Below are 15,359 nucleotides of genomic sequence, written 5' to 3' on the forward strand. Positions count from 1 at the left end.
TGCTTGGATGCAGGACCTGAGGGGCTCCCCCTCCCTCTCTCCAGGAAGCCCTTGTGCAGTTCCATCCCCCGAGGTTTGGATCATCTGTGAGGTTGGAGCCAAAGGTCTTTCTGCTCCACCCTCAGCTGTTCCTGGCAGCCGTGGTGTCACAGCCATTTATGAATGTTGGCATCTTGAGTTTTCACAATTACCCCATCTTGCTTCCTTTGCTTTTTGCTCAATTTCTCAGCTCTTCCCTCAAACCCTCTCTTCTCTCGCAGGTGACTTAACGCAGGGAGAAGAAACCAGGCTGGGCGGCCACACCCTGTTAGAAATCTCCCTCCCCCTCTATCCAAGGTCCTGGCTGACAATCCAGCCATCTCTACATTTTCCTGAGAGACCCTGTCACCAAGTTTCTTTGGGGAGGGGGTGAGGGGAGGTGCGGATACTAGTTTGCCTTCTACCAATAATTAGGAACTTTTTCCACTTTGAATACAGTAGAAGGCAATTCCAGTATAAACAGGCCTTTACTGATCTTTGCTATTGATTCAAACCCAGGCCACCCTTTCCCTAGAGTTAAGGAGAAAAGCCTTGCAAGAGCCCCTCAGGCCCCCGCCTGCACTGTGGGTGGGAAGGGAACTTGGGGCTGCCACGACAGAAACCAGTGTGGGGGTTCCTTGAAAAAGTGAAAGTAGGCATTCCCACTGTGACTCAGCAGAAACAACCTGGGATAGAGTCCCTGAGGACCCACCTTGGGTCCCTGGGCTCACTCAGTGGGGTGAGGGAATCGGGGTTGCCACAAGCTGTAGTGTAGGTTGCAGATGAGGCTCCGATATGGCATTACAAGGGCTATGACATAGAAGAGCAGCTGCAGCTGATTTGAACCCTCGCCTGGAGACTTCCATACCCTGCAGGTATGGCCATGACCAAAAGAAAAACAAGCAACTCGACAAATCTAAAAACAGAATGACCACATGATCCAGCAATCCCAACTCCTGGGCATCTATCCAGAGAAAACCATAACCCAAAAAGGTACCTGCACGCCTATGTTCACAGCAGCACTATTGACAATAGGCAAGACAGAGAACCAACCTAAGTAGCCACTGACAGAAGACGAATAAAAAAGATGTGCTCCATACACACAATGGAATATTACTCAGTTATGAAAAAGAACAAAATGATGCCATTTTCAGTGACATGGATGGACATACAGGGGATCATACTAAGATGTAAGTCAGAAAGGGAGAGAAACACCAGCTGAGCTCACTGCTATGTGGAAACTCTTATGACACCCATGAACTTATTTGGAAAAGAGAAACAGACTCATAGAAAATGTATGGTTACCAAAGGGGAATGGCTGGGGGAGATGTATGAGTTGTTTGGGGTCAACAACGTACACACTAGTATAGATCAACTCAGTAAGCATCAAGGCTCTCCTGCACAGCCTAAAAAACTATATTCAGTATCCTGTAATAACCCATACGAGGCAAGAATCTCAAAATGCTACATGTGTAACTCATACCCTTTGCCATACACCTGAAAAATAACTTTGTAAATCAACTATACTCCAACATAATAGTTATTTTTTTAAGAAAAGGATAGAGGAGTTCCCACTGTGGGGCACAGCATTGGCAGTGTCTCGGAGCCCTGGCACATGGGTTTGACACCCAGCCGGCACAGTGGGTTAAGGATCCAGCATTGTGATATAGGTTTCCACTGTGGCTCAGATCTGATCCCTGGCCCAGGAACTCCATAAGCCTCGGGCAGCCAAAGTAAAACTTGCAAAATTGAAAGAACTCTAAAATTTGAAATAGGTTTTTTAATTCAAAAAATTACAATTTAAAAAGACATTTTCACAAGTGAACACCTTCTGAACTTGAACTAGACCTTTTTCACTGCCATCCTTACAGCTTTGTAAACCCTTCCAGCTAGGGCATCACTGTGGAGGGATGGCCTGTTCTCTTAGGAGGGAAGACAGCTGTGTGTTCTGCTTTCTAGTTAGTCTCTGCCCAATCCCAACCACCCTGGCCCTGTGTCCTCATTGCCTGAAACAGAAGGACCATGCAGGGCAGAGAACAGGGCTGACACAGCCCCATGGGAAATGCAGCATCGGCTCCAAATCAAGCTTTAAGGCCAGAGCCCACCGGCCCAGGAAAACATCCTTGGTGACATGGCTGTGGGGACAAGGGAGTTGACAAGGGGCTACCAAGAGAGGCCTGGGGGAGGGTGGGGGGAGCCACAGGGATGTGCACAAACACAAAGGGACACACACGGACCTATGAACACAGACACAGATGTATAAGCAGACCCACAGATGCAGGAATATACACACAAAATGCAAACACAGGAACCTAAAAACAGCAACAGATGCAAAAATGTAGACAAACCTATCAACACAGGCAGAGACCTAAAAAGACTCAAATGCAGTAAGAGATGCATCCCAGACACACACACGTTCAGGAATACAGTCAGACAGGCAACCAGCCCCAGCTCATTAGCATAAACAGGTGTGCTTGGCTGTCTTAGGAAAAACTCAAGATGCTCTGCTCAAAGGGATCAAGAACTTGCTGTGGTTTAAGAGCTGTGTGCCAAGGACCAGGTCCCTCATGGATGAAGAAGGACCCTCAACCTAATAACAAGTATCCTTACAACAGAGAAGACACAGAGAAGTCATGGGAAGGGTCTGAGAGGAGGGCCTCCTGGATGAGGGGGGCCCTCCATCCAAGGACAGTGTCCTCCTAAGAGACACAGGAGAGAGACAGAGAAGAGAAGCCACGGGAAGATGGAGGCAGAGATGGGAGGGAGGTAGCCACCAGCCCAGGGCCACCTGAAGCCCCCAGACGCTAGAAGAGGCAGGAAGGACCCTCCCCTGGAGCCTCTGCAGGGAACACAGGGGATATAGGGGGTCTGCACCCCAAAATGTTGCCCTCAAAGCAGAGCCTCAATAAATACACACAATGGAATATCAGCCATAAAAATGAGTGAAATAATGGCAGCAACACGGTTGGACATAGAGATTCTCACACTAAGTGAGGGCAGGCAGATATAGGAAGACAAATACCGTCAGAGATCCCTTATATCTGCAACTTAAAACATGGCACAAATGAACCTGTCTGCAGAACAGAAACCAATTCGCAGACATGGAACACAGACTTGTGGTTGCTGAGGGGGAGAGAGTGGGCTAAGGGGTGGGGGATTGGGGTCAGTAGCTGAAAACTCTGACATTGAGAATGGAGAAGCAGGAGTTCCCCCTGTGGGGCAGTGGGAACCAGTCTGACGGGGAACCATGAGGTTGCAGGTTCACTCCCTGGCCTTGCTCAGTGGGTTAAGAATCTGACATTGCCGGGAGCTGGGATGCAGGTCGCAGAAGCAGCTCAGATCCCGTGTTGCTGTGGCTCTTGCACACGCCAGTTGCTACAGCTCTGATTAGACCCCTGGCTTGGGAACCTCCATACGTCATGGGAGCAGCCCTAGATAAGGTAAAACAAACAAAAAAAGACTGGATAAGCAATGAGGTTGAGCCGAACAGCACAGGGAATTCTATCCAGTCTCTTCAGATAGAACTTGAAAGAGAATGAGAATGAGAAAGAAGCAGTGGGGCATAATCACAACAGAATATTACTCAACCATAAAAAAGAATGAAACCATCTCATTCGCAGCCACGTGGATGAACCTAGAGATTCCCAATGGAAGTCAAGTCCGTCAGAAAGAAAAGACAAACACCACAGTACATATGGAAACACACACATCCTGCCCTAACAAAACTGTGGGTAACGAGCCAGCAGCTCAGCCTACATAAGACCTTATCCCTTCAGAGACTCCAAGGCTTTGGGGAGCTGAGCACCAAGAAAAGAGAGGTAGAAGCTACATACCTCCTTCTAAGCTTGTCACTGTAGTGTGGACCAGGGTTCCCTTGTGGGGTCACCTGAACCACTGGGAGCTTCCCACTCGTGCCCAGAATTGTCCTCCTGCAGGAGGAGGAAGCAGGGTCCCTCAGGCATATGAACACGACACTGCTCGGTCCCAAACTCTGGCCTCACCCCTTCTCTCTCTCATCTGGAGCAGAACCCAGTGAAGAAGGACCCTCAGCCCCAGAGGAAACGGTTTGCAGACAGCGTCTTGGGGACACAGGCAGGGTGGTGCAGCCTCCTGAGCCAAGCCCAAGCCTCTGGAAGAAAGCTCCCTTCTAAGTAACAGCCGAGACCAAAAGCCAACAGCATTCAAGTGAGAGGCAGAGAACAAGAGGAGCCTTGTGGTCCGGGAGGTGGGGGAACTGGGGGAAGCTGGTGCAAAGGGACCCCCTCCAGTTAGAGGATGACTCAGTCCTAGGGGTGTGACGGCCAACAGGATACGTGTAACCTACACGGCCGGACACTGTAGAGCAGGTTTATTCAAAGTCAACCTTAAGAGTTCTCATCACAAGAAAAAAACTTTGTCAGTCTTGATTTGGGTTTCTCCAGGAAATAGTCATTCCGTAAAATTGCTCTAGCCGTCATCTCACGATGTAAGTCACATGGCCATGCTGGACACGTGAGGCTAACCTGGTGCTGCGTCCCTTCTACTGCAAACATGGAAAAGTGGGGGAATGTATTCACCAGTACTTTGCAGCTCTGCAGACTTGTGCAGACTCAGACCCAATAGGAGGTAAGAGAGCATGAAGGAAAACCTGGGTCAGGTGTGTCTAGAAATACGGAGTCGCTCTGCTGTGTAACAGGCACTAAAACAGTGCTGAAAGTCTATTCGAAACACCAACTTGTAGAAAATGAGATGGGGGTGTTCGCCCTCGTGGCTCAGTGATAAGGAACCTGAGTAGGATCCGTGAGGATGTGGGTTCGATCCCTGGCCTGGCTGAATGGGTTAGGGATCTGGCTGTGGCTGTGGCACAGAACAGCAGCTGCAGATATGAGCTGAACCCTAGCCTGGGAACTTCCATAACCTGCAGGTATGGCCCTGACAAATATAAGGGAAAAAAAAAAAAAAAAAAAAACCACCAGCACCAAAAAACAAACTCAAGAGAACTGAAAATAGAACGACCACATGATCCATCAGTCCCACTCCTGGGCATCTGTCCAGAAAAAGCCGTAATTGGAAAAGATACCTGCACTCCTGTGTTCACAGCAGCACTATTCCCAGTAGACAACACATGGAACCAACCTAAACGCCCAACAGAGCATGAATATAAAAGATGTGCTCCATGCCCACAATGGAGTATTGCTCAGCCATAAAGGAGGATAAAATGATACCATCTTCAGCAACATGGGTGCACATACAGGTGATCATACTAAGATGTTGGTCAGAAAGGGAAGGACAAACACCAGCTGAGCTCACTGCCATGTGGAATCTCATATATGACACCAACGAACTTATGTAGAAAAGAGACTCAGACATAGAGAATGTATGGTTACCAACGGGAACAGCTGGGGGAGGAATAAATTAGTTTGGGGTCAACATACGCACTAGTATAGATAAACTCAGTAAGCATCAAGGCTCTCCTATACAACCTAAGGAACTATATTCAATAGCCTGTAATAACCTGCACGAGGTAAGGTACTCAAAGTGATACATGTCTAACTGACACCCTTTGCAATACACCTGAAACACAGCACTGTAGTTCACTATACTCCAATGGAATAGAAGTTAAAAAAAATGAATAGAGGAGTTCCCGCTCTGGGGCAACAGGATCAGTGGCATCTCTGGAGCCCTGGGACGTGGGTTTGACACCCAGCTGGCACAGTGGGTTAAGGATCCAGCATTGTGATACAGGTTTCAACTGTGGCTCAGATCTGATCCCTGGCCTGGAAACTCCATATGCCTCAGGCAGCCACAATAAACAAACCTTCAAAAACTAAAAGAATTCTAAAATTTTTAAAAGTAAGTTTTTTAATTCACAAAATATTTAAGAAGGCATTTTAACAAGTGAACCCCTTCTGAACTAGACCTTTTTCACTGCCATCCTTATGGCCTTGTGAACCTTCCCAGCCAGGGTGTCTCCATGCAGGGCTGGGCTGTTTTCTTAGGAGGGGAGACAGCTATGTGTTCTGCTTCCTAATCAATCTCTGTCCAATCTCGGCCACCCTGGCCCTGTGGCCTCACCACCTGAAACAGAAGGACCATGCAGGGCAGGGAACACGGCTCACACAGCCCTGCAGGAAATGCAGCATCACCACCCCCAAATGAAGCTATAGGGGCAGAGCCCCCTGGACCCAGGGAGACCCTCCTGGATGACACAGCCATGGGGGGAGGAAGAATGACAAGGGGCTGCCGAGAGAGGCCTGGGGGAGGCCACACAGGTGTGCACAGACACAGAGGGAAACACACATAAACGTACACAGACCTAAGAACATAGATGCCCAGGCACAGAATAAATATAGACACACACAGACCTATGAATACACACAGATGTATAAGCAGACCCACAGATGCAGGAATAGAAACACAGACAACAATATAGACACAGAATGTAAACACAGGGATCCCAAAACAGCAACAGATGCAGAGATATAGACACAAACCTATAAACACACATGGATGCAGTAAGGCAGTTGCTACACAGACACAGGTGCAGGAATATAGTCAAACAAAGACAGGCTGATGCAGCAATGAACAGACACACACAGACAATTGCAGAGACTCTTAAGTGCAGGACCACAGATGCAGATACATAAACACAGAGAGACCTGTACAGAGAGGGGTCCCCTTGCCCTCACAGGCTTTCCCAGCCAAGTGAGAAGACTTACAAGGGGTGAGAATTCCCTCAGAAGCCCAGACTCTCCACTCTGCACTGGGGTGACCTGCAGGTGACAAAGCCACTCAGCAGCTCTGCCCAGGTATCTGCTCCAATGGAGAGGACACAGCCCTGCTTTCTGGCTGTTGCAGGAAGCCTGGGTGCCTCGAAGGAGCTCAGACCTGGGGGCCGAAAACCAAGATGCCAGCTGAGCAATAAAGACCCCTGAGCCCCTTGTCAGCTCCAGACATGGCCGGCAACACCAATGATTGAAACAAAGGGCTTATCAGACACAACTTAGAATAGATTTACAAGGAGATCCTGCTGAATAGCATTGAGAACTATGTCTAGATACTCATGTTGCAACAGAAGAAAGGGTGGGGGAAAAATGTAATTGTAATGTATACATGTAAGGATAACCTGACCCCCTTGCTGTACAGTGGCAAAATATTGATTAAAAAATAAAAAATAAAAAAATAAAACACAAAGCCTCTTCCTGAATCCTCAGGTGCCCAAAACAACCGTCTTAGCATAGGAGAAACGGGGACCCTCAGAGTCACATTAAAATCAAAGACCAGGGAGTTCCTGTCGTGGCTCAGCAGAAACCAATCTGACAAGCATCCATGAGGATGCAGGTTCAATCCCTGGCCTTGCTCAGTGGGTTAAGGATGCCAAGTTGCCTTGCACTGGGGTGTAGGTTGCAGATGCAGCTGGATCCCAAGGTGCTATGGCTGTGGTGTAGACCACTGGCTACAGCTCCAATTCGACCCCTGCCTTGGGAACCTCCATATACCTTGGGTGAGGCCAACAACACACACACACACACAATCAAAGACCACAAACAAGGCCCGTGAAACCCATCTGGTCATGAAACCCTGAGGTCACCCCAACGTCTCATGGGTACGCCATCCCCCACACAGGATTCTTCAAATGCACACTTTTTCCTTTTAGGGCTGGATCTGTGTCACATGGAGGTTCCCAAGCCAGGGGTCGCACTGGAGCCGAGGCTACTAGTCTACACCACAGCCACAGCCTTGCTGGATCAGGCCCTCGTCTGTGACCTACATACACCACAGCTCACAGCAGTGCCGGATCCTTAACCAACTGATCGAGGCCAGGGATTGAACCCATGTCCTCACGGATACGAGTCATTCCTGCTGAGCCACTGCAGGAACTCCTGCACGCTCTTGTCGATGCCTCAAAGCCACAGGGCGTTGGCTTCGCCCAGACCATGTGCAGAATCTTGAGCTAAGAAAATGCTTCTCTCTGCCAAGATCCAAACGCCCAGACCCTGAGCTACCCTGCACATCCCGCCTTAACACCGGGTCACCCTGGGTCAGTCACAGGGACTCATGATCTAGGGGCGTTTCATAAAGTTGAGGCCTCACGGTGCTTCTGCCACCCAATGTGGGGCATTTCCACACCAAGGAATCCCCCAGTTCCCTTCGGACCCCAGCTGAGTGTCCTCTACTTCAATTCACCTGGGAAACGACCCCCAGTTGGCGCCAACCAGCAGGGGAGGGCCCAGCCCACAGGACTGGCCCCACCTCACCAACAACCACAGGCAGGGGCCCAGGTCACCCCCACTTCTGTCCAACCTCCTGCAGACACAGGGTCCCCAAGCCCCCACCACACAGAACTCGGGCAACATGGGACTTCTCTGCTGCTCATCAAGGGGGGCAAGAGCCAGAGGGGGAGCAAGATCTGGGGGACCCCCACGTGCAGAAGTTGCTGTCCCTCTGGATCTTGGGGTGCAACACCCTCCCAACTGTGGGCTCCCCAACCCAGAAGCCAAGTCCCTTTTGTAGGGAGGTTGCCCTTGGCAGGACTGAGAAGCCTTGGCCACTTGGCAGCTCTGGAGGCTGGGGCTAAAAAGCCAACCTTCTAACCTCTAGGTGGGTTCCTCAGGAAACCAGCCCCACCTCACTAGCATCAATAGCATTAGCATAAACACAGGTGAGCTCGGGTTTCTCAGGAATAATCAAAGAGGCTCTGCTCAAAGGTATGTCTCAAGAAGTGGCTAGGGTTTTAGGAAATGTGCTCTAGGGACCAGAGCCTCATGGATGAAACTCAGCCCTGAAGGCAATCATCAGTGGCCTTTAACAGAGAAGATGCAGAGAAGCCAGGGGAAGGATCTTGGAGAAAGTCCTCCTGGATGGGGGGGCCCTCCATCCAAGGACACTGTCCTCCTGAGACAGCAAGGGAGACACAGAGGAAGAGCCATGTTTAGATGGAGTGGGCAGTGAGGCGACCAGCAGCCCAGGGCTGCCTGGAGCCCCAGAAACTGGAAGGACCCTGCCTGGAGCCTCTGGAGGGAGCACGGCGCTGGGACCCCTTGACCTCAGTCATCTGTCTCCAGGGTTTGGGGAGGGTGGGTTCCTGGGGTGTTAACCTGCGTGATTTGTGGCCATTTATTATCACAAGCCCACAAAACCAAACTCCAGAGCAAAGAAAACCCATCTCTACTTCCATGCGCCTCCACACATGCAGTTATGCTGCAGAGATCCATCTGGCAGGAGAAGCCAGAGAGAGCGGACTACTTATTTCCAGAGACTGAGCCTCAACCTTGCAAAAGCAGAGTGCCCGCTCTCAGGCAGCTGGGCCCAGGGAAGAGTCCCCAACGCGGTCATCTCTTTGCTGGGTCAGACACAAGTATTAGAACATTGCCCTGAGATGCACCAGGGGGAGGTCGCAGCAAGCAGCCCCAAAGTGTGTTCCAAATCCGTGCCCACCCTGCAGCAGCCACCCCACTTCTTCGGTCAGGACAGGTGAAGCCATTTGTCCTTTTCTAACTGCCATGAAAATCATCGAGGGTTTGAAATACCTAAGGACACAGTCTAATTGGGGGTGTAGAGAATTCGCTCTGATTAGAGAACAAATGGCTAACAGGGAAAAAAGTGAGATCTCGGAGGTCGGCCACGAGGAGGTATTTGATGGAAAAGTGGAAACATTTAATTGTTGAAAAGTTACTTTTCTGCTCAGAGAGCTTCTGACCCCCAACGTGGGGTGTTTCCACACCAAGGAATCCAGCAGGTCCCTTCAGACCCCAGCTGGGTGTCCTCCAATTCAGTTCACCTCAGGACCGGGTTGGTGCCAACGCTGAGATACATGGGGGCCCGAACCCCCAGGACTGCCCCCGCCGAACCACCAACCAGAGGCCCAGGTCACCCGCCGCACCACCAACCAGAGGCCCAGGTCACCCAGGTCTTCTGTACAACTTCCTACAGGTGGAGGGCCCCCCCAGCCTTCCTCACAGAACTCAGGAACCTCATGAATTCACTACTCTCCCTAAAGGGTGAACAGCTAGAGGAGGAGCTGGGGGTGGTGGCGGGTCCCACAAGCAGAAGCTTCAGTCTCCTAGGAGTTTGGGGTGTAGCACCCTCCCAAATGTAAGCTCAACCAAGAAGCTCTCTGAACCCCTTTGTAGGGAGGTTCCTTCCACTAGGCAGGACTGGAAAAGCCTTGGACCCTCAGCAGCTCTGGAGGTTGGGGGTGGGGCTCAAAAGCCAACCTTGTAACCTCTAGGTGGGTTCCCCAGGCAACCAGCCCTGCCTCATTAGCATAAATCTCATTTGAATAAACTCATTTGCATCAACAAGTGAGCCTGGGTTTCTCAGGAATAATCAGAGAGGCTCTGCTCAAAGGTATCTCTCAGGAAATGGCTAGGATTTTAGGAGCTGTGTTCTAGGGACCAGATCCTCATGGATGAAAACGAGCCCTGCATCCAGTCATGAGTGTCCCCATAACAACAGACAAGACACAAGAACAGCCACAGGAAGGGTGTGATAGGAGCTCCTCCTGGATGAGGGGGCCCTCCCTCCAAGGACAGTGTCCTAAGAGACACAAGAGGAAACACAGAGAAGCCACGGGAAGACGGAGGCAGAGCCAGGAGGGAGGTGACCGCTAGCCCAGGGCTGCCTGGAGCCCCCAGAAGCTGGAAGAGGCAGGAAGGACCCTCCCCTGGCGCCCCTTGACCTCAGACCACACGAAACCAATTTATAGAGCAAAGAAAACCCATCTCCACTTCCATGAGAATCAACCCAGGCAAAGTTCTGCGGCAGGAATGCACCTCTCGGGAGAATCCAGAGACAGGGAATGAGTTATTTACAGAGACGGTGAGCCTCAGCCTTGCAAAAGCAGGGCATCTGCTCTTAGACGGTTGGGCACACTGACTCATCCCCAGGGTTGTCCTCTCTTTCCTGTGTCAGACACAAGTCATACAACACTGTCCCGAGATGTATCTGAGGCACGTCATTCCCATCAGACACAAAACGGGTTTAAATCTGTGCCTGCTCTGCACCAGCCCACCCACCTCGGTCAACAGGACAAGTGAAGCCCTTTGTCCTTTCCTAACAGCCATGAAAACACTCGAGGGTTTGAAGCAGGTACAGACACGAATTAATCACTGATTACAGAGATCAGAACGGCTAACAGGGGAAAGGGTGAGATCTCGGAGGTCTGCCAGGAGGAGGTGTTTGATGGAAAAGCAGAAACACATTTCCTTGTTAAAGGAAGATTACTTCTTGCTCACAGTGCTTCTGACACCCAGCGTGGGGCATTTCCACACCAGGGAATCCTCCAGTTCCCTTCGGACCCCAGCTGGGGGTCCTCCAATTCAGTTCACCTCAGAAAGGGCCCCCAGTGGGCGAAGACCCAGCAGTGAAGGGCCCAGCCCCCAGGACCACCCCCACCTCACTACTAACCACCGGCGGGGACCCAAGTCTCCCACACTTCTGTCCAACCTCCTGCACATGGAGGGTGCCCCCCAGAACTCAGGAAACATGAGACTTACCTGTTGCTCAGCAAGGGGTGAACAGCCAGTCGGGAAGTAGAGGGCGAGGTGGATGCGGGTCTCGCCTGCTGGAACTTGTCTCCATGGATTTGGGGTGCAGCCCCCTCCCAACTGTGGGCTCCCCAATTCAGATGCTCTCTGAACCCTCGTTTTAGGGAGGTTCCCCTCAGCAGGACTGATTAAAGGCTTGGCCTCTCAGCAGCTCTGGAGGTTGGGGTTGGAACTAAAATAGCCTTTTCATCACCTGGTTGGTTCCTCTGCCAACCAGTCCTGCCTCATTGGCATAACCTGGTGAGCTTGGGATTCATAGGAAAAACCAGGGATGCTGTGCTCGAAGGGGTCAAGACGTTGCCATGGTTTTACGACCTGTGTGCCAGGGACCAAATCCTCGTGGATGAGGTGACTACATTTAGGGGCCACCAAGTGTCTTAACAGAGAAGGCACAGAGCAGCCACAGGAAGGGTCTGAGAGGAGGTCCTCCGGGATGAGGGGGGCCCTCCATCCAAGGACAGTGTCCTCCTAAGACACACGAGAGGAAACAGAGGAGAAGCCACGGGAAGATGGAGGCACAGACGGGAGAGAGGTGGCCTCCAGCCAAGGGCTGCCTGGAGCCCCCAGAGGGAGCCTCCTTCTGGAGGGAGGAGTCCTGGGACCCCTTGACCTCAGATGTCTGGTCCCCAGGATGGAGGAGGGTGGGTTCCTGTGGTTTGAACCCACGTGATTTGTGGTCATTATCACCCCCACCCCCCTCCAAAACCAATTTACGGAGCTAAGACGACCAATCTCTACATACATCAGAATTAACACATGACAATTAACTTGCAGAGATACACCTGTCAGGAGAAACGAGCCAGGTAACTGTTTACAGAGGTGAGCCTCAGCCTTGAAAAAGCCAAGTGTCTGCTCTTCGACGGTCGGCCACGGGACTAGTCCCCAGTGTTGTCCCCTCTTCCCTGTGTCAGGCACAGGTCATGAAATAGTGTCCACATCGTGATGCCTTAGAACCCTGATTATAACCTGAGAGGTACCTGGGGGAGGGCGATGCCACCAGCCCCAAAGCCTGTTCCAAATCCGTGCCTGCCCTGCACCAGCCACCCTGCCTCGGTCAGCAGGGCAGGTGAAGCCATTTGTCCGTTTTTAACTTCCATGAAAACCACAGAGAGTCTGAAGCAGGTATGAACACGACTTCATTGGTTTCTAGAGACTTCGATTAGAGAGAACTGGTAATAGGGAAAGGGCGAGATCTCGGAGGTCTGGCAGGAGGAGGTGTTTGTGGAAAAGCAGAAACACATTTTATTGTTAAAGGAAAATTATTTGCCTGCTCATAGCACTTCTGACACCCAGCGTGGGGCATTTCCACACCAAGGAATCCTCCAGTTCCCCTCGGATACCGGCTGGGTGTCGTCCAATTCAATTCACCTCGGAAACGACCCCAAGTTGATGCAAACCTGTGTCGAGAGGAAGCCCCAGGCCCCATTACTGTCCCCACCTCACCACCAACCACAGGCGGGGGTTCCAGTTCACCCACATTTGTCTCTAAACTGCTACACAGGCTCCCCACAGCCCCCCTCACACAACTCAGAAAACAAGCGACTTACCTGTTGCTCATAAAGAGGTCAACACCCAGAAGAGGAGGGCAAGAGCAAGGTTTGGGGACTGCCACGTGCAGGAGCTTGTCTTCATGGATGTTTGGGGTGCAGCACCCTTCCAACTGTGGGCTCCCCAATCTGGAAGCTTTATGAACCCCTGTTTAGGGAGGTTCTGCCAAGTAGGACTGGTTCAAGCCTTGGCCCCTCAGCAACTCCCGAGGTTTGGGGTGGAGCTTAAAAAGCCAACCTTTTAATCACCTTGTTGGTTCCTCTGGCAACCACCCCACCTCATTAGCATAAATCGCATTAGCATGAACACAAATGTGCTTGGGTTTCTTAGAAATAACAAAGACGCTCTCCTCAAAGGGATCACTCAAAAATTTGCTATGGTTTGGGGAGCTGTGTGCAGGGACCAGGTCCTCATGGATGAAGGTGGCCCTAAATCCAGTAAGAAGTGTGCTTAGAACAACAGACGTGATACAGAGGAGAAGCCTCGGTCAGCCAATCAGGTGAAGCCATCTGTCTTTTTCTAACAGGCAGGAAAAGGGCCAAGCGGTCTAAGCAGGTACAGGCACTATCTGATTGGGGTTTGAGATGACTGGCTCTGATGAGACAAGAAAGGCTTACAGGGCAAAGGGAGAAATCAGGGAGGTCCTCCAGGTGGAGGTGTTTGCTCGAAAGCCGTAACAACACTGATCATTGTTAAAGTTGTTTCTCTGCTCACAGGGCTTCTGACACCCAGTGTGGGGCGTTTCCACACCAAGGAATCTTCTAGTTTCCTTCCACCCCAGCTGGGTGTCCTACCAATCAACTCACCTCTGAAAGGACCCTGAGTTGGTGCCAGTGTGTATTGAGAGGGAGCCCCAGGCCCCCAAGACTCTCCCCACCTCACCACCAACCACAGGCGGGGGTCCAGGTCACCCACACGTCTGTCCCAACTCCACCACAGGCTCCCCACGGCTCCCTTACACAACTCAGGAGACCCGAGACTTACCTGTTGCTCATAAAGAGGTCAACACCCACAGGAGGAGGGCGAGGGCAAGGTTGGGGGAGTCCCCACGTGCAGGAGCTTGTCTTCATGGAGTTTGGGGTGCAGCACCCTCCCAACTGTGGCCTCCCCAATCTGGAAGCTCTATGAACCCCTTTTGAGGGAGCCTCTGCCAAGTGGGACTGGTTCAAGCCTTGGCCCCTCAGCAACTCCCGAGGTTTGGGGTGGAGCTTAAAAAGCCAACCCTTTAATCACCTTGTTGGTTCCTCTGGCAACCAGCCCCACCTCATTAGCATAAGTGGCATGAGCATGAACACAGGTGTGCTTGGGTTTCTCAGGAAAAACCACAAGAAATGCTCTCCTCAAAAGGATCAAGACATTGCTAAGTTTTCTCGAGCTCTGTGCAAGGGACCATATTCTCAATGATGAATTGCTCTCTCAAGCGAATAATATGTTTACCACAAAAGAGATGACACAGAGCCGAAGCCACAAGAAGATGGAGCCAGAGATGGGAGGGAGGTGGCCACCAGCCCAGGGCCACCAGGAGCCCCCAGACCTGGAAGGGGCAGGAAGGACCCTCCCTGGAGCTTTTGCAGGGAACACAGCCCTGGGACCCCTTGAGTTCCGATGTTTGGTGTCCAGAAGGGAGGAGAGTGGGTTCCTGTGATTTGAACCCACGTGATTTGCGTTATCACCCCTGCCCCCCTCCAAAACCAATTTACACAGCAAAGACCACCAATCCCTACCTACACGGCAATCAACCATGCTAAATTAACTTGCACAGATACACCTGTGAAGAGCAATGACCCAGGTAACTATTTACAGATGTGAGCATCAGTCTTAAAAGTGTCTGCTCTTAGATGGTCGGGCACAGGGATGAGTCCCCAGTGTTGTCACCTCTTGCCTGTGTCAGACCCAAGTCATGAAATACTGTCAACATTTTGAAGCCATAGCACACAGATTATAACCTGAGATGTACCCGGGGGAGGTCAATGCCACCAGCCCGAAAGCGTGTTCCATATCCGTGCCCACCCTTCACTAGCCGCCCACCTCGGGTCAGCAGGACAGCTGAAGCCCTTTGTTCTTTTCTAACAACCATGAAAACACCCGAGGGTTATGAAGCAGGTACAGACACGAATTAATTGGTGTTTTGGAGAAATCACTGATTACACAGAAGAATGGCTAACAGGGTAAAGGGTGAGATCTCAGAGGTCTGCCAGGAGGAGGTGTTTGATGGAAAAGCAAACATTTCATTGTTAAAGGAAGATTATTTCTCTGCTCACAGTG

At 51.2% G+C, this 15,359-nt stretch overlaps 1 long non-coding RNA gene across 1 annotated transcript; it reads right to left on the bottom strand.

Moving 5' to 3' along the window:
• Positions 1–8,084: 8,084 nt before the first annotated feature.
• On the bottom strand, positions 8,085–14,279 carry LOC110259142 (uncharacterized). Its single transcript, XR_014834951.1, has 4 exons — positions 14,079–14,279; positions 13,094–13,229; positions 12,814–12,943; positions 8,085–12,715 (listed from the first exon to the last, which is right to left on the bottom strand). It is a non-coding gene; the product is annotated as an uncharacterized LOC110259142 (long non-coding RNA).
• Between the last annotated feature and the right edge of the window lie 1,080 nt (positions 14,280–15,359).

The sequence above is a fragment of the Sus scrofa genome, chromosome X (assembly GCF_054392235.1).
Source record: "Sus scrofa isolate SSC_HxYL_T2T_F1_AM1 chromosome X, Sscrofa_HxYL_maternal_Yorkshire_Landrace_v2.0, whole genome shotgun sequence".
NCBI classification, from domain to species: domain Eukaryota; kingdom Metazoa; phylum Chordata; class Mammalia; order Artiodactyla; family Suidae; genus Sus; species Sus scrofa.